The 22,659-nt window shown below is 44.3% G+C and overlaps 1 protein-coding gene and 1 long non-coding RNA gene across 4 annotated transcripts in view; both read right to left on the bottom strand.

Moving 5' to 3' along the window:
• The window catches only part of SETBP1 (SET binding protein 1), a 370,870-nt gene that overhangs the window by 240,391 nt on the left and 107,820 nt on the right, over positions 1 to 22,659 (bottom strand). The gene's annotated exons all lie outside the window — the stretch shown is intronic.
• LOC122232788 lies at positions 620 to 10,152 on the bottom strand. The gene is made up of 4 exons (XR_006210187.1): positions 9,967 to 10,152; positions 1,440 to 1,593; positions 951 to 1,072; positions 620 to 866 (listed from the first exon to the last, which is right to left on the bottom strand). It is a non-coding gene; the product is annotated as an uncharacterized LOC122232788 (long non-coding RNA).

Genomic DNA, 22,659 nt, shown 5'->3' with positions numbered 1-22,659 from the left:
AACCAAATAAGGCAGAGGTAGCTTCTGGAAGATGCTATCCTCTGCTTTTGGGTGAGGTTCTCTGTTCCCACTTTCCCCACTACCCCTATACTCGCATGGGGTTAGGTGCCCCTTCTTTGCTCCTTCAGGCTTTGCCTCAGGCCACTTTCTGCCTCGATCTCCTGCTAAGGCGGAGGGTTCCTGGAGAACAAGGAACCTTGACCTTACTCATCATTGTACTTCTAGCCTATGGGACTTGGAAACTTTAGCACCTGATCAGGGGTGTTTCTAAACTCCATAAGGGAACCTGACCAAAAGGACTTACGGATCGGACTGGCAGAGAAGGCCACCAGCACTATTCTAACACACCAGCAGATCTTGGGGGCCCAGGTTAACCTGTGAGCTGAAAACCCATTAGCATCCCCATGTCCAGAAACAGATGCAGACTATTTGGGTGTAAGCTCTCAGATGACCCTGAGGTTATGACTAAAATCTTAAAATCCACAGATCCCAGAACAGAGTGTCTGGCACACTGTAGAATTACTATGTGCTTATGGAACAAATTAATTACTAAATACAAGTTGAATCGATCCCCACGTACTCTCTCTTTCCTCAGAAGGCAAAGCTGTGTAGTTTCCCTTTTTAATGATTGGCAACATCGTAGACATGTAGAGCCTGATAGAGCTGGGGGCTGATTCCAGTTTCTCATCTACAGATGGGACCACTGAGGTCCAAGATCTCACAGAAGGCTTTCTGCTCTCCGTCTAGTACACTGTCAGTGAGGCCACACTGTCATGCTCTGTAGGAAATCCGAGAGCCTGTGAGGCCTGCGGCTGAGACACGAAGCTCTTGGCTTCTTTCCTTGCATCTCCATCCAGCACTTGTCTCTGGATAGAGAAGGAGAGCTTCCTCTAGGAAAGAGAAGAAAAGCCTTTCCCCCGCCCAGGCAGCAGCCAGAACTTTTTACATACTCTGACATTCTAGGAGAGAAGCCATCTTCATAGGGTATCTTCCAATGGTAACGCCTCAATTTCAAAGACAGTCTGAAAGGACACAGCGACAGAATGGACTGTTCAAGTTGAGTTTTGTTTGACTGTAGGGAACATCAGTGGGAAAGGATTCTCAGAGAAGCAGTTTAGTGCCTTCCTCCCCTTTTACAGCATGTCCCCTCTCTGTTCTCTGGGTATCTGATGCTCAAAATGAACACATCATTGACATGGGCCCAAAGAGACCTCCTGGAGTCACCCACTGTTAATGCCACAGAAGTGACAGTCTGAGCACCACCCCTGGCCAGTGGGATTTTCACATTAAAGAAAACAGTCTCAAAACAAGGGAAAGCCTAGGCCTGCTGAGTGTGGCATCCCCACACGCTAAGGCTCTCCTCCAGCTATAAACGTTTAGAAACACTGCCCCATGACTTGTCATTTTCCAGCTCACGTGTTGGATTCATTGCAACTCACCTCTAGAAACTTGGTTTTCAAGGTGTTGGCAAGAGGCAATTCAAAGTGCGGCTGGGGACAAGCATCAATGTTGCCAAGGAAAAGGCAACTGTCCTGAGTCCAAGAAAAGGTGGTCAACCAGGCACCAGCAGATCCCTCTGGGCACCATGCCAAGCTGATGTGAAAAGCCAAATACAATGATTGGGAGAATAAAAAGTAGTGCTCATTTAATGAAACCATTCACCCCACAGGGGCGTTACAGACCATTTCTTCTTGCTCACCTGTTTTCTAGAGGAACCAAGGACTAAAAATCAATCAGAATTCTAACCAAATCATAGATGTCCAATGGAATCCTGTGTATCAATACAAAATGATTGAATCTGGGGGGAAAAAAAACCCCAACTTATTCAAGTATTTTTAGGAATGAGACCAGTATCACTGTGGTACAAGGCACAACCTCTGCAGGTGTGTGTGTGTGTGTGTGTGTGTGTGTGTGTGTCCGTCTGTGTGTTTGTATGTTGGGGAAGGAGGAGTTTGAGAATCGAGGCAAAGAGTGATGTCGGCAAAGGCTCACACAGAGGCTTCCTCTCACGATCCTCATGACAACACTGCCCTCCATTCTGTGCCTCCCACAGTCCTTAACCCTACAAGCCCTGGTGCATTGATGGGGCACCTGTCAGGCTGCCCAGTTAGGTATTCCTGGGCCTCCTAGAGCTCATTTCTATGGGGAACAAGACCAAGCTGTTATTCTCTACTGAGCTAGCCGGTCATCCTGCTCAGAAAAGTCACCACACCAGCCTTAAGGAGCATGAGAAACCAATGATGTCTATGTGTGTCAGCTCTTGGACCAGCCATCCCAGGAATGCCCATCCCTGTTGGGACCCCCACCGACAGACAGTGACTGAAGGTCTCTTGCATACTGCAAGCCATGATAGGTTTGCACCACCGTATGGGGGCATGAGCTTCTGTGTTGCTTTAATCCTCCTCATGGCAGAAGGAAGAAAGACAAAGGCTGATATTCGGTGTCAATGCAAGGTTTAACTGCAACTGTAAATAAAATTACTTTCTGTCCCCATCCTCCTTAGATCTGTTGGTTTCTTCAGCAGTCATGGTAAATGTTACATTTCAAAAATACAAACTCTACTTGGTAAGGTGTGCTCCAAACACAGTGGGTAGAAGTTAGTATCACAGTCACATGACCGCACTGCAGAGGGAGGGTAAAAAATGATCAGGCTGACCGGAAAACTGTAACCTTTTTTTTTGTTAGCCAGTTAAAAAAACGCACCATTTTCACTGGTGTCTCTCTCTTCCCACAAAGCATGTGAGCCACTGCCACAGGGACATACGTGGAATAACACATGTGAATGTGTACATGCATGTATTTATTTAAACATCTGTCTGGATGAGTGTCCAGAGAGACATGGGGCTAGATGGGTGGATGAGTTAAGAGTTGCAGCCCGGAAAATCTCTTGTTAGATGGGTTTTGTCTCTTCATAAGTAAATGCAGTATGCTACCTTTTCAAAGAATTTAAAATTTAAGGCCTGGTCTAAAATGCTGATAGCAAGTTGTCTGCAACAGACCCAAACAAAATAAGCAGAAAGTAGAAATCTATGTTTAAGCCCTGGCTCTGAGATAGACCATGAGCTATCGGGCACTTCCCCTTGGGGTCTCAGCTTCCTAACACTTTTCCTTGGAGTCTCAGCTTTCTAACCTATAAAATGAGAAAGGTGGAAATTTGCTGGGGCGAGGACCCCTGCTCACAATTTTTTTTTAATTTCATATGTCTCTCTTCAGAAAATACATATATTCACATTTGAATACAATTCTGTACAACATTCCAAGAGATTTATCACTTGAAGCCTCTCCCTGAATTAGGTGATACCCAGGATCCCTTCCGGCTTTAAAAAATTATTCTTTATATTTCTGAGCAAAAAAAAAGGGGGGGAGGGGCCTATAGGCTTCCATTCAAATGTTTCTTTTCTTCAATCCCTCAACACAGTGATCTACATGCAAAGTTACATCAAATGTTCTAAAGTTCTATAAAACTGCTTCCCAAATCCAATGGACATGACATGTTAGGAAGCAAAAGATATTACAGTTAAGGTTTCCAATCCCTAAATCAAACCTTATTCACTCAGCTGTGAAAGTGATGGTCTGTAAAGCCTTGGGAACTGGCATCTCCTATTCGACTCAGTTGACGGGGGGCGGGGGGGAGGTCTCCTAACTGAAGTGTTGCTTGAATCTGATTGTGAATGGACACCAGGAAACCATGAAGACAGGGGCACATTTCTTTCAGCCCAATATTATAAAGTTAGTTTCCCTCCGTCTTTGTAAAGGGGTTCTAGTATACTTTTCATTTCCAACCTTTACATAATTTTAGAATTTGGAAGGCACCTTGTACATTATCTAGTTCAGTATCTCCCTTGCAGATGAATGCTCAGAAAGGAGGACAATCACCAGATAGGGCTGGGACTCAAACTCAGTTCTATTGACTCTCAAATCTTTATTTTTTCCTTCCCTCGTCCCTTGCTGCCTATTTCAGAGGCCTCACACAGGAAAATAAAGCAGGTTGAATATGTGTTGGGAGGAGAGGAAAGGTGGAGATATTTTGTGAAATGAAGAAAAGGGTACCCAGGATAAGAGCTCTCCCGCTGTTTTCCTTTCCAACAAATGCAGTGATAAAATCCATTAAATCCATGGGGACCTGTACAAATGGGGGAGAAAATAACCCTTGCAGGGAGGCTCTAAGGGCAATTTCCCTTTTGCACAGCAGATGGGAGCCTGGAGGACTGTGTCAGTCCCAACACTGGCTGTTCTAACAGAGCATAGGGACTCTTGCTTTCTGCATTAGATTCTTTCCTGAAAAGGGTTATTCTGAGTGTTTCTATTTTATAACCTGCTTATTATCCCCTGACCCACAGGCTCCAGAGATTCTCTTGTCCATTTTGGCCAGATCTTTCATGAATCATGCCTCCTAACACTTGGGTTTGAGTTTCCTCCACTCCACCCACCCCTCAGCTTTCCCCCCAACTTTTGGACACCAGGGTAATGAGCTGTGGCCAATGAGAGACAAAGCTCTTGTTTAAAGGAACAATATTATCTGTATGTGAGACTTCATTAAGGACAAATTGCCTGACGGAGCCTCTTCCCTAGATCCAGCAAAATGCTGGAGGCCATGGGTAACCCCTTGACCCATTTTTATGGGCCGGTTCCCTTTATATCCATTTCCCTCATAGAGCCAAGGAGTCTTTCAGGATGGCAGATTAATTTTCCTTTTAAAGTCTGAGATTAGGAACCACACACACACACATTACTCTTCCCTGAAACATGTTAATTCCAGACTGGGACACAAAGGTAATGTGTATTTATGGGATTCATATTTTGAACTTTTGGTTTTTCCTGGAGCTGCCTTTGTAGGAGAATGAAGAGAAGTCTCATGTTTCTAGGGTCATCTAATTGCAGTTTTGAAAGTCAGATTACCCAGCGTCATCCAAACATTTCTTGCACACTCCTTCAGTCTGGTTCCCCAAACTCCTGCTACGTCCTCCTGAATGTCCCCATCTGAACCTTCCAGTGCCTCAAAAGAAATGCACAATATTCTCACTGGGGCAAGTGGAAACCTTCATGCCAAAAACTGTCTTTCAGGATTCTGCTGCCAGCAATTAAAACAGAGAAGCAACCAGCCCCACAGTTATATACCACCACAGGGCACCTAATCCTACTTGGCCTAGGATTTGCATCCTACTGGTGTTTAGGATGGGGAAATAAAGGATTTGTATGGATTCACAGTCACTCACAAAAAGCTGGTTAATGACAATTTATTAATTTATTTATTTTTTAATGTTTCTTCTGTGGTCAGTTTCTGAAACTTCTTTCCCAGTCTTAATGCAGCAAATGATCAGGGGTCAGCAAAATCATGTTAAGATTTGCTGGGGTCAAATGTAATTAGAAAAGGAAATAACTTGGGAAAGGAAACAGGGTTTTTCAAATGTACTTCCTGCTGATTCTCCACACAGCCCACCAGTGCGTTCTAGGAAAGTCGATCTCCTCTGTGGTCCACATAAGGATCTTTCCTGCTTTCCTGTTAATACATGTGCTCATGTTCTTCTTAGAGCTGCCCTCAGTTTCTCTCCATATATCCCAACCAGCAGATCCATCCCCATTGGTTCACTTCAAGTCTCCCCTTTGAAAGCCTCCCTGAGCTAACCTGTTTGACCCTGACCTTTTCTGCCTCTGAAATCCTTGTTTCAAACAAAACTTAGTTAGCAAATGACATATTTCAGTCGAAACGGTGAAAACTTCAAAATGAATGACACATGGTCGCCCTCTGCATTTCAGATGCTCACAGGCCAGTGGGGAGATAAACATAGATACAAGCAATTATAAGGAAGTGTGAAGAAGGGTGTATCAGCCAGAGTCTTCATAGGAAACAGATGGTGTACCCAAACCGGGGCAGTTAAGGGGAATTAATTTACAATGATGTAGATGGATGCAAGAGGAGCACAAACAGTGATTAATGGAGAAGCCGTTACTACCTCTAAACTTAAGGTACAGTAAGGGAATGACTTTACTGGAACCACAAAAACTTCCAGAGGGTTGGGGGGTTTTCAATGTCTTCTACCTCTGATCTAGTCTCCATTCTGTCACTGGAAAGGAACGTAATTTCTTTTTTTTTTTTTTTCTAACGTTTATTTATTTTTGAGACAGAGAGAGACAGAGCATGAACGGGGGAGGGTCAGAGAGAGAGAGGGAGACACAGAATCTGAAACAGGCTCCAGGCTCTGAGCTGTCAGCACAGAGCCCGACGCGGGGCTCGAACTCACGGACCATGAGATCGTGACCTGAGCCGAAGTCGGCCGCTTAACCGACTGAGCCACCCAGGAGCCCCAGGAACGTAATTTCTAAGGGGCAGATCTGAAGATCCAACTGCCTTATTTCTAAGCTCTGATGGCTTCTGTTTGCCCTGAGGGTAAAGTCCAAACTCCTTGCTTCTCTAGGCTATTCGGCATCAAGACCCAGCCACCATTATGCAGCTCACCACTTCCCCACTCCAGAGCTGCCATCCTCCAGAGTGCCAGGCCCCAACTGGAATGCCATCTCCAACTAGCCAAGGCCTACTTGTCCCTCTTCCCCTTACACCTTGCCTAACCCTCCTGAGTGAAATTGCTGATTTCTTCAGCCTCCAAGTCATGATCCCCTGTATCTCTGATCAGTCCCAAAACAGTGAATGCCAAAGAAGTTCTGAGTTTAGGCAGAGACAGAGGGACAGGGCCAACTAGACATGTATTCTGTCTTAATCTTGGACTTCTTCCACATTACCATGTGGTCACATCCCAAAGGACCCATTTCTTCTTTTTGTGATCAGAAGGTCAAGATAATTCAGGAAAGATTCAGAAATAACATTTGTTGCTTCCAAAATTGGTTATACCCATACACAAAAAAAATTTGGAAAGCAACTTAACTATCATGAGGCTAGCTCAATGAGAAGAAATAATTATAATAATGAAAATGACTTCAAGTCTTCTTCTGAGGGGCTGCCCTGACCTCATGCCCTTTTGGACCAGGAGCCCCTGTGGATCCAGAGAGTGCTAAGTTCCAGCAGGTACAGAACACCCTAAATCAGCAATATAAACCTTTTAGAAAGGAGTGATACCATTAGTTCCCCAACATCAGGAATCATTGGAAAATTAATCAAGAAGGTATAAAGGGCTTTTGGCAAATAAATTCACAATGATAAAATGTTGACTCGCCCAGGGGATTCTGGATGTTATTACCATTTGGGGGTTTTTTGGCTTTCAAAGTAAAAGTGAAACTGCCAAGTACTCTTGGCTTGAAGTGTCTCAAAGGAAAAAAAAAAAAAAGCCACCAAATATGAATGGAAATGTCTCTATGATGGTGCATGGATAATTTAAGATAGGATGGAAAAGGTTCCATGATTCTAAATTGAGTAAAACAAATTTAAAATGCTTCTTGGTAGAGTAACTACTAAGATCTTAACAGAAAACAACAAAAAATAAACTCGTAAGATGGAAAGATGAAATCCGTGGACATAAACTTAAGATCTACAACATAAGTATGCAATCAAGAAACAAACTCTATGTAGAAGCTTAAAATGTGGTTTTAATATATACTTTTCCCTGTGTCGTGAGCCTTGATCAGTCTCAGCTCACATTATACTGCCAAGACCATGCTATGCAAAGTTGTTGTCACAGAAAACATACAAGATTCCTATCCTTGCCTTGCAGAGCACACAGTGTAATCAGGGGGTAAAAACTAACACACTTGCAATGGTTTTGTGCCCAGTTCTGCACTGGCTGCAGAGAGCCTACTGGAAGTGATAGTGGAATCCCTAGATGGAAGCTGTCAGTTTGGATGGGTAAAGCTTCAGGTAGGAGTTAAGATATAAAAAGATGGGATGCCACTGCCAAGGTGGCAAGGAGGAGGGAAACTGAGTCCTCCCACTGTAAGGTCCCTGCATTAAAGCACCACTACCAGAAAGGAAAGCTTCCTGTCATGAACATGGTGCAAGCACAAAACTTACTGGAAAGATGTAGGCTTGTTTTCAGCATGTTTAGAGTTTAGGTATTACTACTAGTCACATAGGTGGGAAAACCCAAGCAAACTGGGATATCAATACGTTTAGATAGATATACAGAGATCATTGTGGTATCAAAGAGAAACACCCTTGACACGCAGACACACACACACACACACACACACACACGCACACATGCACATACAGAACTCAGAAATAACTTTTCCCCAAAAGGGAGCAAAAGAAGACAGTATTGCATGGAGACTCAGACATGATGCAAGGGACAAGTTTTTGTGATCATTTCTGCTGCTAGAAGACAGATTTGCAGTTTTAAAAAAAGTACCATTTGAAAGGTATCCATAAGGAAAACAATTTTAAAAAATTAATGAAGCTCTCTTGCTTTTCTCACAGGTACATCAGTATTCCTTCCACATTTTTATTTTTCTTCGATTCCCTAGTGTGGCATCTTTCTCATTCGACATTCTGCATGCATTTATGTGTGGAAAGATATGACACTTCAGAATAACGGAGATATCTACAAGTATGTAACTGGGCAAAGAAAAAAGGAAAGTTTGAGGCATGATTTCAAGACTGCCCACTACATTCTTCAGACAAGCATGGAGGACCTGCCAGCCTTCTACTTGGGTATCTGGTTCAGACACTTGTATTTGAGTATAGAGGGATAAGACTAGGTGAGCTGGTTCTCTTCCCAGCCCTATCATTGCCTCATCTGGTTGACCTTGGCAAGTGCAGTAAATGTTCAGCAACTTATTTGTTGAATGAACAAGTTGGGCCAGTCAATGTCTTTTTGGATTCCCAAACGCAAGATGTTCTAACCCTACAATCTCAGAGCTGAGCTCAGGGTCTTGCTGAAGCTGTGGGGAAACCCAAAAGAAGGACAACTCATACCTTCAAGCAGCAAGCAGTCTTGCTCTCCAACATGAAGAAGAAAAGTAAATGCCCAACATGAAGTCAGAACAGTTCAACAGAGCATGCAAATGCATAAGGGGTAATAAGGACAACAGAACAGTATGAAAGAAGTCCCTCCACCCTGTCCAGTGTGATTAAGAAGACCATGATGGAGTAGGCTAATATGACTTTAGGAAGGGGGGTGGATTTGAGTAAGAAACTGAAGAACTGGTAGGCTGTGAAATACTGAAGTAAGAGGAGTATGCACACACACATGCACACACATGCTCTTATACACATGCACACACATGGACCCACAATCAACCCCACAGGTGCCTGGCAGCTGTTATATACACAAAGCCTCAGGTACACAGATGATAGGTAAAGATCAGGTTTTCCATCTAAGTTTCCAGTACCAACTTATAGTATCCTGAAAATGCTTCTATTGCTCTTAATCTGTTATTTCATTCCTCAAGGGCTTGAGGGATGTTGATGTTCAAATTATTCTATACATTAAAATCCCTGGAGAGAGGAAATGTCCTATATTAGTTGTCCCCAAACTTTAGTTCTTTTTTTTTTAAATTTTTTTAACATTTATTCATTTATGAGAGACAGCACAAGCAGGGTAGGGGCAGAGAGAAAGAGGGAGACACAGAATTGAAGCAGGCTCCAGGCTCTGAGCTGTCAGCACAGAGCCCAATGCGGGGCTCGAACTCACAAACTGTGAGATCATGACCTGAGCCGAAGTCGGACGCTTAACCGACTGAGCCACCTAGGCGCCCTAAAACTTTAGTTCTGTGGGTCTTGAGGGAATACTACATCCAAGAGTCAAAGTACATACAGCATGACCTCCAGGGAAGGCCAGGATTCCAGAGCAGCCTTGTGTCAAATGCCTACCAAAGGGATACCCAGTCTTTAATTATGTCTCACTCTATTTTCCTAGGAAAAGCAAGTCATGCAAACCAGTAAGTAACAAGGTCTGGAGAAGCTCAGACTGGGCCACATAAGAACATCCCATAATAGGACTCTAACGAGGGTAGAGTGGATGAGGCTCACTAAGTCAGAGACCACTGTTCCACGTTCAGGTCAGTTTCTTCACTTACAAGGAAGGTTGAATTTCAAGGTCCCCACGGTCCTTTCTATACTCAAGTTCTGTGTCTGTATGTTTGGGGCAAGTTGAATCATAATTGTGGGCTTTTGCTTTCCTCACAATGGATAGAACTGAAGATTCTCTCACAGACCATGAGAGTTACAAAAATACTTTGAGATCCATTAGCAAAAACATTGAGTTTTTTTAACGTAACCATTAAAAGGGGAAAAGATATCAGACACAAAAACCAGTCCTTATAAAATAAGTTCGCCACAGGATTGCTTTGAAGCAGCTGTCTTACCCCATTTTACATGTAATGGTCTTCCACAATGTTCTTCCTCAGGCTCTCCACTGACTCTGTAGTTCAATTAACAAAAATGCATTTTATGTATCTCTTCAGGAAAATATCTGCTGCTTGAAATGAGGTACACCAGATTTTGAAGCATAGTACAATGTCCCATGATGAGGAACCTAGAATATATTGGTTTGTATCATCCACTGGTCCAAGCCAACTTATTTATTCTTTTCTTTCTTACTCACAACACGCTGCTTCTTAGACTCACACAAACATGTGCACAGTACATCCCTCACTTTAAGGCATATGAGGTTTAGCCCTTGAATTCTATACCAGCTTGGTCCATTTGCTTGCTTCAAGTGTCTCTATTCCTTCAAAATCATGCATATCTGGGCAACTTGTTCCCCAAGAGATACAAATACCAGAAGGCAATCTACCTATCCCAGATTTTGTCTCTTTTCTTTTCCAGAATAAGTTATTAGTCAAAAGAGTGGTGCATGGGAAAGGAAAAGGAAAAAAAAAAAATTGTTCCAATAACACGACATCATTTTCTCACATTCTTCTCTGTCATCTTCCAAAAATCATGAGAAGATATCATGACTTAAGGAAACAATGAATAATTGTTTAAATCTGTGAAGAGTTTTCTTTCTGAAAACAGTAAATCATATCTAGGATATAAGGAGGCTTCATTTAATGAATTACCCTGTTTAGACGTGGATAAGATGAAGGAGTTCTGGAGAAAAATACAGGAATGTAAAGAATGAGAACAAGTAGAGGGCAAAAGAGGTGAAGAAGAAAGACTAAGTAAGCAGAAGGGGAATTTAAGAAGGTTAGGAAAGAGTTGTCCAACTCCTTGTTTTCACTGTGGAGGAAAGAGAGACCTAAAGGGAAAGGCAGGAATTGGAAAGTCACAAGAGGAAAGAGGGAAAGAAAGAGAAGAGATGGAGGAGGGGAGGGAGCATCTGAATCTGAAAGCAGCCCCTGTGGAGACATGGTCTAAGAAGTCCACAGCCCTGAGGAGCACATTCCTGTCTGCCTGTCACATGTGATCTTGTGTACATGACAGCACCTGCTATTTTTAGTTCCAGTGTAACTCAAGTCACTAGTGTTCCATTGGGGTAGTTGCCACGCAGTCCTGAAGAGATGTTTTACTACTTACTCCGGAATAGCCGTGCCAAGGGCCTGGGCCTTCACAGCTACAGAACTCCACTGTGTTTATTTACAAAAAAGAGCAGCATTTTGAACATAACCAATATGACTATTAACACAGTTCAATGGTCTGCTGTATAACAAAACACCATTTTCAGAAGACCAAAGTCATTAATTCTGGTTCCTAATGATGCCCCTTACCCCTGACCCCTGCAAGAAAATTGTGTCCTTTATCTTTTATGGTGTGTTCTCTCCTGAGAATTTCCCTTATTTTCTAGTCTTTAACTCCTCATAGGGCTCTGTGCTTTGGAAGAATACCTCTGGTATCTACTTAAGCATGCCCAGGCCTAGCTGACCCATCAAAAACCTATAGATTTCCTCCAATGCCAGGGGAACAAGGCTCACTTCTACTGAAAGAAAAAACAGTTTGGCTCTTCTTTCTCACTGAAAGAAAAAAAAGTCTGGCTCTTAGAGTTATACCAACCTGTATACCTTATGGCCAAGAAATGAACACCCTGACACTACACAAGAGAAGTGCTAAGTCTGGGAATAGTTTAGAAAGTCAACGGAGCTTGACCTGAATATTAAGTAATTATGAATCATTGTTCTGGGTAGGGCATCCTGGTTAGATTGTATGGGACAAAAATCACACATAGCTATTCCCTTCCCTCTCAAGGAGATTCAGTTTGATTTGTGCATACCACCAATCACACGAAGTAATACAGGGAGGAGAGGAACAGGTTCGAGATAAATGCTGAGGCAAGAAGAGGAAGTTGGAATCTGGGAAGCCCAGGAAGAGTTTTCAGAGGAGGAGACACTTTTCCTGAAGAATGACTGGCATATTGATACGCACAGAAGACAGAGGAAAGAACTCCAGTCGGGAGAGAAAAAAATCAGCAAAGATGCCCCTTATTCTTCAGTTGTGCATAGTCTGACACCATTGCAAAACTAAAGCTCCCAAGCCTGCACCTTGACAAATATCAGTAAATTCTCCATAATTAATTCCTGGAACAAAAGACATGTGCACAAAGGTATCTGCCAAGAAGCAACTTCCTTATCTACAAACTGGAAGTTAGATGCCTCTCTTCCATGAAACATGATTAAGAAAGGTAAGCAGAAACTAGCTTAGAGAAAGTCTGGGTCCTTGGAAGAATGATGGTCTCTGCTGCAAAAGTAAATACAGGCCCAGTGACATTGATGGGGGAAAATGATGGAAGTGCCTGCCTCGGTCTGAGCCTTGAAAAGAAGAAACCCTGGAGGGTGGTGCACGCCAGTCATTCCTGCCTGACCAAGCAGCGGAAGTGAGGAGGCAAGTGCCAGGTGGGTGAAGGAGCTCACTTCAGCCAGAATTCACCTACTAGCAGTCTAGTTCCTTTAACCTGGACTCGACTGAAGGGCCGAGAGAAGGGTATGAAATGGATTATCTCCATCTCTTTAGGGTATGAAATGGATCATTTCCAGTGGCCAGATGGTTCCCATAAATACATTAATGACTTTATATGCATGTCTGCCTGGAAAGGTAACAGTTTAACAACCACACTGTGGGAAATGCTCCTTTTGGGTTCTGTGTAAACTGAATAAGAGACCAAAGAACTATAAAAAAGTATGTGTTAAATTGTCCCCTTTCTACACCTCATTCTTTTTAGATGGCAAGCTCAATAAATAATCCCAATATTTGGTTTAAAAAAAAAAAAAAGAATACATCCAAACCTTCAGGACATTCGAATATGGATGGTCTCAATGTTGGGAAACTCTGGTATACATGTGTGTGTGCATGCACACATGTGCGCTCTCTCTCTCTCTCTCTCTCTCTCTCTCTCTCTCTCTCTCTCTTTCCTGAGTGGTAACAAAATCAAGATTCCTGCAGAGCATGGCTATGCAGTGACAGGGCTCATGACATACTTCAACTGGATAAACCCCCAAATGCAGTCATATATCTGCAAGAAGTCCTTTTCTTCCTCCTCCAAAACAGCTTCCAAACACGTGTGATACTTTCTATCTAATCTCCCATCCCCATCCCTCACCCAAACTACCACAAGAGCCTTATAACTCATTTCTGGTTTCCCTTCTATCCCTTCTCCATAAAGCTTCCAGAAAGACCCCTTCACAAGCAACAGCAAGGTGCCAGGTGCCCCCTCCCTTTCCAGTCTCATCTCCTCCTACTGGCTATCGTTAGCTTACATTATCACATCATCGTGGTGTGATATGATATCACGTCCTGTGCTCTGCACAGCTACACGATGCTGACCTTCCAGCTGGGCAGCACTCCCAAGCCACCTTCACTTCTTCTCAGGGTCTTGACACAGAACCTTCCCCTTGCCTTCCAGGCCTTCATGGCACCTTTGTTTCATAGTCCTTATCAGGATTGAAATTGTTTGTTTACATTTTGAAGGTCTGATCAATGCTTATCACCACTAGGGTTGTCATAAAGATCCAATCAGAGATGGGAATCCGTGAAGAATTGTAAGCAGGATCCCCATGGAAATCACTGCTTTTCCATAGCTACCTTTAAAGAACGCCCTGCCCTCAAAACAAAATGTAAATGAAAGAGCAGTGTATCACTTTCCCCAAATATCAAAAGGAAATGACTTCCAAAGCAGGTTCTTTTTTTTTCTTTTTATGTTGGATCAAGACAGTAGCAGGCAGGACGTGGTGAATGATTAACGTTGGGATCTCCTGGCATCAAATAAAAACCCACTTCCCTCAGGCCAAGGGAGTCGCTGACAACAGCCAGCCAGAGTCTTGACCATCTCCCTAGTGCTGGAGCATGTCCCCTGGACCCAACACACCTGGTTCCTATGGTGCCAGTGGCCAAAGGAGAGTAAATATTAACTGTGGTAGGGAATGATTACTCAGTTGTGGACAGCTTTCCACGGTTTCAAAGGTGCTGACCTGAACCGGAGCTGAGAGGAAAGAAGACTGGGTTAACTCGCCTGCAGAGCCAGCCATCTTCCACATGCCTCTCCAGGCCTGCTCCACATCTACTCTAACCTTGCTTTTTGCTGGGGATACTGACCTCTACGGAGTCATTTTCCTTTACCCTCTGGCCTCGGCTAAGGCGGAGCCACCAGCAGGAGATGCAGGTGGGAAGGTGAAGAAAGTCGGGAGTATTATTTTCCTGGCTTCCTCCCCGCTGGATCATCCCCAGACCAGCCGTGCCCCTTGACCCAAAGGCTCTGGTCAAGTATTCCCCCAGCACAGCCTGCTTATCTAGCTCACTTCCCTTCCCCAACAACCCTACAGTCTCAGAACTGGTCCTTCCTGTTTCAAGTCCAGAGTGATCCTAGTTCCCCTGAGCTATTACTACTCCTGGGAGACTGCAGCCATGATTGGTGGTTTCCCTACACCCGGCTCACATCTGGAGGCACAGACACACCACTGCAATGAATGTCAGAGCACAACCACGTAGAGTCTGAGGAACTCAGGGGTGTGTTTTTTATGAGCGCCTGCATTTCTGTGATCTGAGGTGGCTGAGGGACAACAGTCAGGAAAGGCTTCCCTGGGAAACATGCTTAAGCTGACATTGCATCTAAGCAAGTTTGGGTGGGATGTGGGCAGGAGGTTAGTGGTAGGAGCAAGGGAATCCCAGGAAGAGGGAACCACCTGTGCAAAGGCCCTGTCACACATTGTTTCCCTCACACCAACTGACTCTCACACAGAGTCTTAAGCCTTTTTTCCACATTTGATTATTTAAGCATTTGTGGGGAACACAGTTTGCCATTTTAATGGCTACACAGATATAAGATGTTAATGGTAATAATAATCATGTTCATAAAAATCCTGGAGTGTCAGATGTCAGTTTTACTTCTCGAATTAATCTGTGCTTATCAGCCAAGACTTTGTCCACAGTGCCCAGCACAATGGCAACTATATATTTGAAGTCCAATAAGCATAATGCAATGGGCTAAATAAATGATGGCATTCATTGCCAATTCATACGTGAAATTCCTAACCCACAATGTGATGGTGCTCAGAGGTGGGGCTTCTGGGAGGCGATTCGGTCACAAGGGTGGAGCCCTCATGAATGTGATTAGTGCCCTGCTAAAAGAGACCTCAGAGAGGTCTCTTGACCCTCCCACCACGCAAGGACAGGGCGAGAAGGCAGAGGTCTGACACCCAGAAGAGGGCCTTCTCAGACTCAGACTCAGACTCAGATGTCAGACCTCTAGACTCCAGAATTGAGAAATACGTTTCTGCTGTTATACACTACCCTCTCTATGGTGTTTTATTGTAGCAGCCCAAACTAAGACACATATGCAACTGATGGACTGAGGAGGGCAAAGCCTGGCAGTGGCTGGGCCCCGCCTCAGAGGGACCTCCCTTGTGCTCCGAGGAGGGTGTTTACAGTGCGCAGGTGAGTTGACTTCCAGCTAAGTCTGAGGTTGACCTTGGGCAGATTACACTTATCTGCAGATAATGTTGCTCAGGTCTCAGGCCCCAGGATAGGAGATAAGCGAGTTATTTTGGTCTCCTGACGCCTGGAGAAGAGCTGGGACATACGTGGGGACCTCTGTTTCCAGGGTGACAGGTTAAATTCAGCCTGGCTGTTGGGTTTCATGCTGCCCAGTCCCCACGAATATGCAACTCGTCAAAGAAGACTGGAGGTACCTTTGTTGAAAGCTTCTGATGCTTGATAAAATACGCCTTTTCTCTGAAAGATGAAGTGATAGTTTAGATTAGACTCTTTTTTTTTTTAATGTTTTTTCACCTCAGGCTGTATGTTAAATTCCTGGCTACCTCCCTATACCTCAGAGTGATAAAGAATCCAAAAAGGAGTCAAAAAGTCAACTTTCACTTTACTGGAAGGCATTTTATTGTGCCAGTTAGAAAAAGTGAACTTTGGGACAGAAACCCCAATTCAGTCCCATTTCTGTAACAAACCGCAACGTGGTCCCAGGGAGACACCATCCCTCTCTCGGGCTCGATTTTCTCATCTGTAAAATGAATAGCTTATATTAAATGATCTATGAGATCCTTGGACTTTATGATTTTGAGCTACATTTTTTTTTCTAGAAAATGTGTCTTAAAAGTCAGTATGTTCTCAACGTTGTTACTTCTTGGGGATAACATGCCATCTATCCCCCCAGAGGGTTCTTATTGTGTGGTTAATGGGTCTCCTAAGAGGGTCCATGAATCTCTTGATAAAACACACACCATTTTGTGCCTGTGTATATCTTTCCTGGAAAAAAGGTCCATGGCTTTTAGGCCCCATATATGGATCCTATGTGCTTCCAGCAGAAAAACACAGGAGTGAATGCTCAGATGTTACGGGAAGTATTCAAGGGAGACCAATCCCAGGAGCTGCCACACCCATCTAAGCACTGTGTGCTATGGATTCAGACGAAGAAAAGCCCTTGGGACCTCACAGTTGGGAAGATTTCAGGAAAAGGATGAGTACTGATTTGGGATGGGATCAGGGGACGGGGAACATGGAAGGCAGACAGAGTTTGGGAACCGGGTGCAAGAGTAGAATTGTACATAGAAATTTTTTTTTACGTACAAATGCTGCGTTCTTAATTAAAACAACCAACCAACACTGGCTGCTGTGCTAATTTAGCTCTCTCTCTCAATCACAGGAGAGCAACACACTTTTTCCCACCTGCCTTCCATTAGCACCAGCCCCTAGAGTTCTGGGTTTGAGGGAAGAACAAGGCTTGGTTTTGCAGGTGGGAGTTGGCCCCAGATACTGCTGCTCCTCCTGCCAGGAGAACACTGGGAGATCCCAAGTCTGTATCAGCAATTCAGCCTGGATGGGGAGGCCCCACACGAGGCTGTACAGTGGGTAGGGACAAGGGAATGTCGGAGGCGTTTCCTCAGGGTAACAGGGAATAAGCCACCATAGCTTGGAGTTTACGTGAGAGGGATCTCACTCACTGATTTCAAGGAAAGTCTGAAACATAACGGCAGAGTGGAAGTCACGCCATATACAGTTAGTAACACACGCACGTGAGAAAACATAAGCATGGTCATGTATGCGGAAATTGAGGCTTTGGACTTACAACTTATAGAATATATGCTATTATTCAAAAGTTTAAACATATGTGAGACAACTCATAGCAAATATGCTGGCATATGGCCTTGAAACAATATGTCAACACTTATAAGAAAACATCTATAAAAATAAAGTCAACCACATCCCTCTTTACATTTAGGCCACAAAGAAGACCACTGCTGAGCATCTCTGGTTAAGCATTAACGCACACCAGGAGCTGCCTGTAACCTGTTTGTTAAGGTGCACTGCACCAGCTAATTAATACATCACTGGCAGATCAAGTTCAGGGAACAGTATTGAGCAAGTGCATTCCTGAGGCCGTATTTACCCTCTTTCAGGGGGGAGGAAGTCCAAAAGAAAAGAGCAGAGAAGGAGAAAGAGAGGAAATGAAAGAGGTGATCATTTTGCCATTGCAGAACATCCCACAGTTTATCGAAGTGGAGTGTGTGTGTGTGTTTGTGGAGTGCGTGTGCATATGTGTTGGCCAAATCCTGAAACCAAGCCACTTGAGGAACAGTTGAAGGAGTGAGAGCTGTTTCGACAAGACTGCATGTAAAGAAGCTACCAGAACAGCACTCTGCCATTTGTAGGCCTGTTGGCTGACTGTGAGCAGAGACAATGCTGTCTTGCCTGCCACTCCACTCCCTGGGATTTATATTCTTCATCTGTAACAGGAGATGCCTGGCTCTCAACTCCTGCTGCGACTGGAATCACAGGAAGAGTTTTAACAAATACAGATCCTGGGACTCACCCCAGATAAGAATCTCTCCAGGTGGGAAACAAGCAATGGTGCTTTAGTAGCTCCTGGTCATCCTAATGCACACTCAGAGGCTGGACAAGCCTTCCCCTTGGTTATCGCCAGGTCTCCTCTGGCGTGACATTCATGAACTCTTCCAGCTCTGAAACTGTGCTTAACTCAGTCGTATGTAATGATCGCCCATGTCCTCTGTGGCCCTGGGAGGAATCACAATCCTGAGGGAAACTCAATCCATAAAATATCGATGTTCGCTTTTCAAATACTCAATAAGTGAGTTCGCCGAAGCCGACTAAATAAGAAAACCTGTGGAAGGTAAGTTCCACAGTAGAGAAGCTGCTCAGGTCTTGGATCAGAACGTATTTGCTCTTTTGGTACATTTTCTACCAGCTTGGCTATGTTGTTTTCCATTGACGGCGAATCGGAAGCACAAATTGGAAGGTGGGTTTGGTGAAAAAGCAGTTTAAAACTGCTTATGTTTAACAGTGGAAAAGGGAAGGACCAGCATCCAGACAGGGAGACAGAAAGCTAAAACACTTTAAACCACAGCACAGGGCTCACTGAAAATCACAGACTGGGGACATCTGCTGTGGAGGCAAATGTTCCACTTATCTTAAAAGACCCTGGTGATCTCTCCTGCATTACTAACAATTCGGCAGACAATTGTTCAGAGTTCAGAGAACTCTATTTAATAGGGCAAGGGCTTGTGTATGTGTATGTGTGTGTGCATGTGTGTATTTGGTGGTTTTCTAAACAATGATTTCAATCTTTCAAAATGTGCGGGTCAGCACAGAGCGTGGTGTATTTGTCTCAGGCATTTCATTTTATTGATTTTTTAAATTTTATTTATTTAGAGCAAAAGAGTGCAAGTGAGGGGAATAGGGGCAGAGAGAAGGAGAGAGAGAATCCCAAGCAGACTCCATGCTGTCAGCACAGAGCCCGATGCGGGGCTCCATCTCACAAAGTATGAGATCATGACCTGAGCAGAAATCAAGCATTGGACGCTCAACCAACTGAGCCACCCAGGCGCCCCCAGGCAGGTCTAAAATAGACCTGCTATCGATAGCCTACTCCGCTTCAAAATAGCTCCTCAGGGTTTCATCAGGTTGTGTCATCCCTGGATGTGACCAATAAACAACTTCAGAAAAGCCCAGAGTTTGCAGGTGGGCAGACTGAGACATAGAAAGGGGAAAAAAATTCCCCCCGCCCCTGGGAGTCTGCAACACTCTATTCCTAATAAAATCTGTAGTGAATAAAAGGAACCCAGGCCAGGCCATGAGGAAGACCTGGTTTTAAGTGTGCTTGAGGAGCAACGCATGAACAACAGGACTTTAGGGACCACTGACATTGTGGGCCTCAAAGAAGAACCTGAGGCTGACTAACCAAGAGACCGCACATGGTCTTTTAATAATCACGGTTAGTGATGGCGCTTTCATAAGCCATGGCATTCCAAGAAGGAAAAGAGAGTGGGTGGGAAAACAGCAATGGGACTGTGAGAAGATTCACTGGTGTATCAGTAAAACGCCATGGCAAGCAGTGACGTTATTCACAGAAACATCTCCTGATAAGACCACTCTCTTACTCTAGATGTATTGCACTTAAGTAAGAGTGACTTGCTTTTCTGCAGCAGGGGAATCATGTATAGTTTTTGAAACCAGAGGGTAGGACCTCTGCTAAATCTGGGAAAGCCATGATCCTCCATGGGAGTTGAGCTCTGCCTATCATTTCAGTTAGAAGATCTTGTGTCCATCTACATTTCTCTGTTTTACAATCCAAGGAATTTATGACACATAAATCTTGGACCCTAAGAAACATTTTGTCTCCCATGGTACATCCCTAAAAAACTGAATCAGGATCCCAAGACACATCCTTCCTCAATATTGTCTACTTAACACCGCCTGAGGTGGATGTGAAGATAAGGGGACCAGCAAATCCTCTATCTTGGTGACTTTAAAAAATAATGTGGAGTGCCAGATGGAAGGAGCACTGGATAAGAATGGCCTCGCAAGGACTGGGATCTGTTTCGGCACCCGTCACCTTCAGCAGGTGATTTTCCCCCATCCGGGCTCCCATCTCCCTTTCCATAAGGTGAGCAATTTACTGGAAAGTCTCTAAGGCTCCTTCCCTTCACCCTGTTAGCCTGTCAGTCACCCTGTTAGCCTCCAGGATCCTCCCCAATTGTGTGCAAGTTCAAACCGTCCCGGAAGCCCGCTTATTCTTTCTAACCCCTAATACTTCAGCCTGGGTGTTAGGAAGCCGAGGTTCTAATCCTAGATCTGCCTCTTGTTGTTGAGTGCTATGAGCAAGTTCCTTGTTAATCTAGAGGACAATCAGATAAAGCTGCTTCTTAAGACATCTCAAATTCAGCCCTAAAACTCACTCCAGACCCTGCTGAAGAACATCTTTTTTTTGAAAACTATTGTAACCGCTACTGAGAGTGGGTTTTACAAGACACAGTACAATGACGGCAATCGTAGATATTTTTGCAGAAAAGCTCAAAGGAATCACAGCTGTGTCCTGAGAGAAAGGTGCTGTGCCTTGGCCACTTTCCCTCCTGTTCACTGCTCCCCTCTTCACACTGTGCAGGCTGTCCTGTGATCTTGATACTCACCTGCCAACCAACTTCAACACAAACCACTTGGTCACAGTGGTTGCAGAAACCAATAAAGGGGCCAATAATTCCCAAATAGATCACCCCTTGCTACATGCCTAAGAATTAAAGAATAATTTCTCTTTACAATGGACATATCCTACCTTGCAGTTACCCCATGAGCTAAAAATAACATTTTTCTCCACAATCCTGTGGCTCACAGGATTTAGAAGCTAAATCCAGAGAGAGAGAGAGAGAGAGAGAGAGACAGAAAGAGACAGAGAAAGGAACAGAGAACAGAGAGAGGGAAACATGCCATGAATCCTAAACATTTTCCTAATTGGATAATTAAAGAAGCTCTGGATGGTAGTTGAAAGCAGAGATTCTAGTAAATACTCCACCACCTATTTTGCAAGCTGTGTGGCCTTGGCTTGATCTCGCACCCTATCTAGACTGTTTATAGGATTATAGATCTTAAAACCTAGTAGGAACCCTTAAAAAGTTACCCAATCTACTGCTTCTTCAAACTTTTTCATGCATAAGAACTACCTGGAAAATCTGACAGAACACATTGCTGGTCCCAACCATTAGTCTCTAATTCCGTAGGTGGGGGGGTGGGGTCCAAGAATATGCATTTCTAATGAGCTCCCACATGCTGCTGCTGCTCTTGGGGCCACACTTTGAGAAGCACTTGACAGTGATTGTCAACCATAGCTAGAAATGTGAATTACCTGAGGAGGAGCACTGAGAACACGCCAAGGTCCAATGGGCACCAACCAGACCTTGTAAATCAGAATCTCTGGTCACACAGCAGTGGTGCGTATATTCATTTTTTTAATTTTTTTTTTTTTTTTTTTTTTTTTTTTTGAGACAGAGAGAGACAGAGCATGAACGGGGGAGGTCCAGAGAGAGCGGGAGACACAGAATCCGAAGCAGGCTCCAGGCTCCGAGCTGTCAGCACAGAGCCTGATGCGGGGTTCGAACTCATGGACTGTGAGATCATGACCTGAGCCGAAGTCGGACGCTCAACCGACTGAGCCACCCAGGTGCCCCAGTGGTGCATATATTCTTAACAAGCTCCACAAATGATCTCAACGTGCAGTGAAGGTTCAGAGCATTAAGTCCAGTCCCCTCATTTTACAGATAACAAAACAGGTCCAGAGGATCAAGTGGTATGTGCTTTGACACGTGCCTCTGCAGAAAGGGAAGCATTGGACACTAAACAATTTGGAGATCCCAGCCTTTAATTTTAGGTTCCTAACAGTATAGAGCTGCTGGTCTCCTCATCTCCGAACCTATCGCACTCAGATAATGATGGCCAGACAGACACTGTAGGCTAAGGGGGACTTTCTTTGTCTGGCCGCTTCAAGTAAGCAGAAGGACTCAAAGAGGACCACTCATTGTTGGAAAGGCTCTGAGCATTCTTCAAGCTGGCCTCTGCGTAGTTTCTAAATATAACAGGCAGTCAGACACTCTGAATAACTCTTGGCTGACTTGGCTTCCCTGGGATAAACTTTTTTTTTTTTTTTTCCTCCTTAGATTATGCTACACCAGGAATAGAGCCCTAAGGGGAGAAATTCCTCTTCAAAGTCAGAGCAAGATAACACCGTGTGTGGTATTCAGGTTGTTCTCCTTTGGAAGGAGAAAAAAAAAGGTGGGAGGCAAACTTCTCACATCAGCCAACATCAAACACTGGCATTCATACTTGATACGTGTGGTGTCTGTGGAGGGGAGGCAGCGCATGAGGGGGAAGTGGTCAGGCAAAGACAATTAACACATCCCGGTGCCAGGTTGGCAGGGGGGGATGAACACGGGCCGCAGGTTCAGGTGCTCCAGGTAGCTGTGGGCAACACGAAAGTCCATGTGCCAGCAGGCACTGGCAGCTGTCCCTGTGTCAGCTCGGCCGGGACACAGAGCGCACGTCGG

This window comes from Panthera tigris, chromosome D3, assembly GCF_018350195.1.
Source record: "Panthera tigris isolate Pti1 chromosome D3, P.tigris_Pti1_mat1.1, whole genome shotgun sequence".
Taxonomy (NCBI): domain Eukaryota; kingdom Metazoa; phylum Chordata; class Mammalia; order Carnivora; family Felidae; genus Panthera; species Panthera tigris.
The sequence above is the reverse complement of the archived record's forward strand: the minus strand, read 5'-3'. Positions and strand labels throughout refer to the sequence as shown.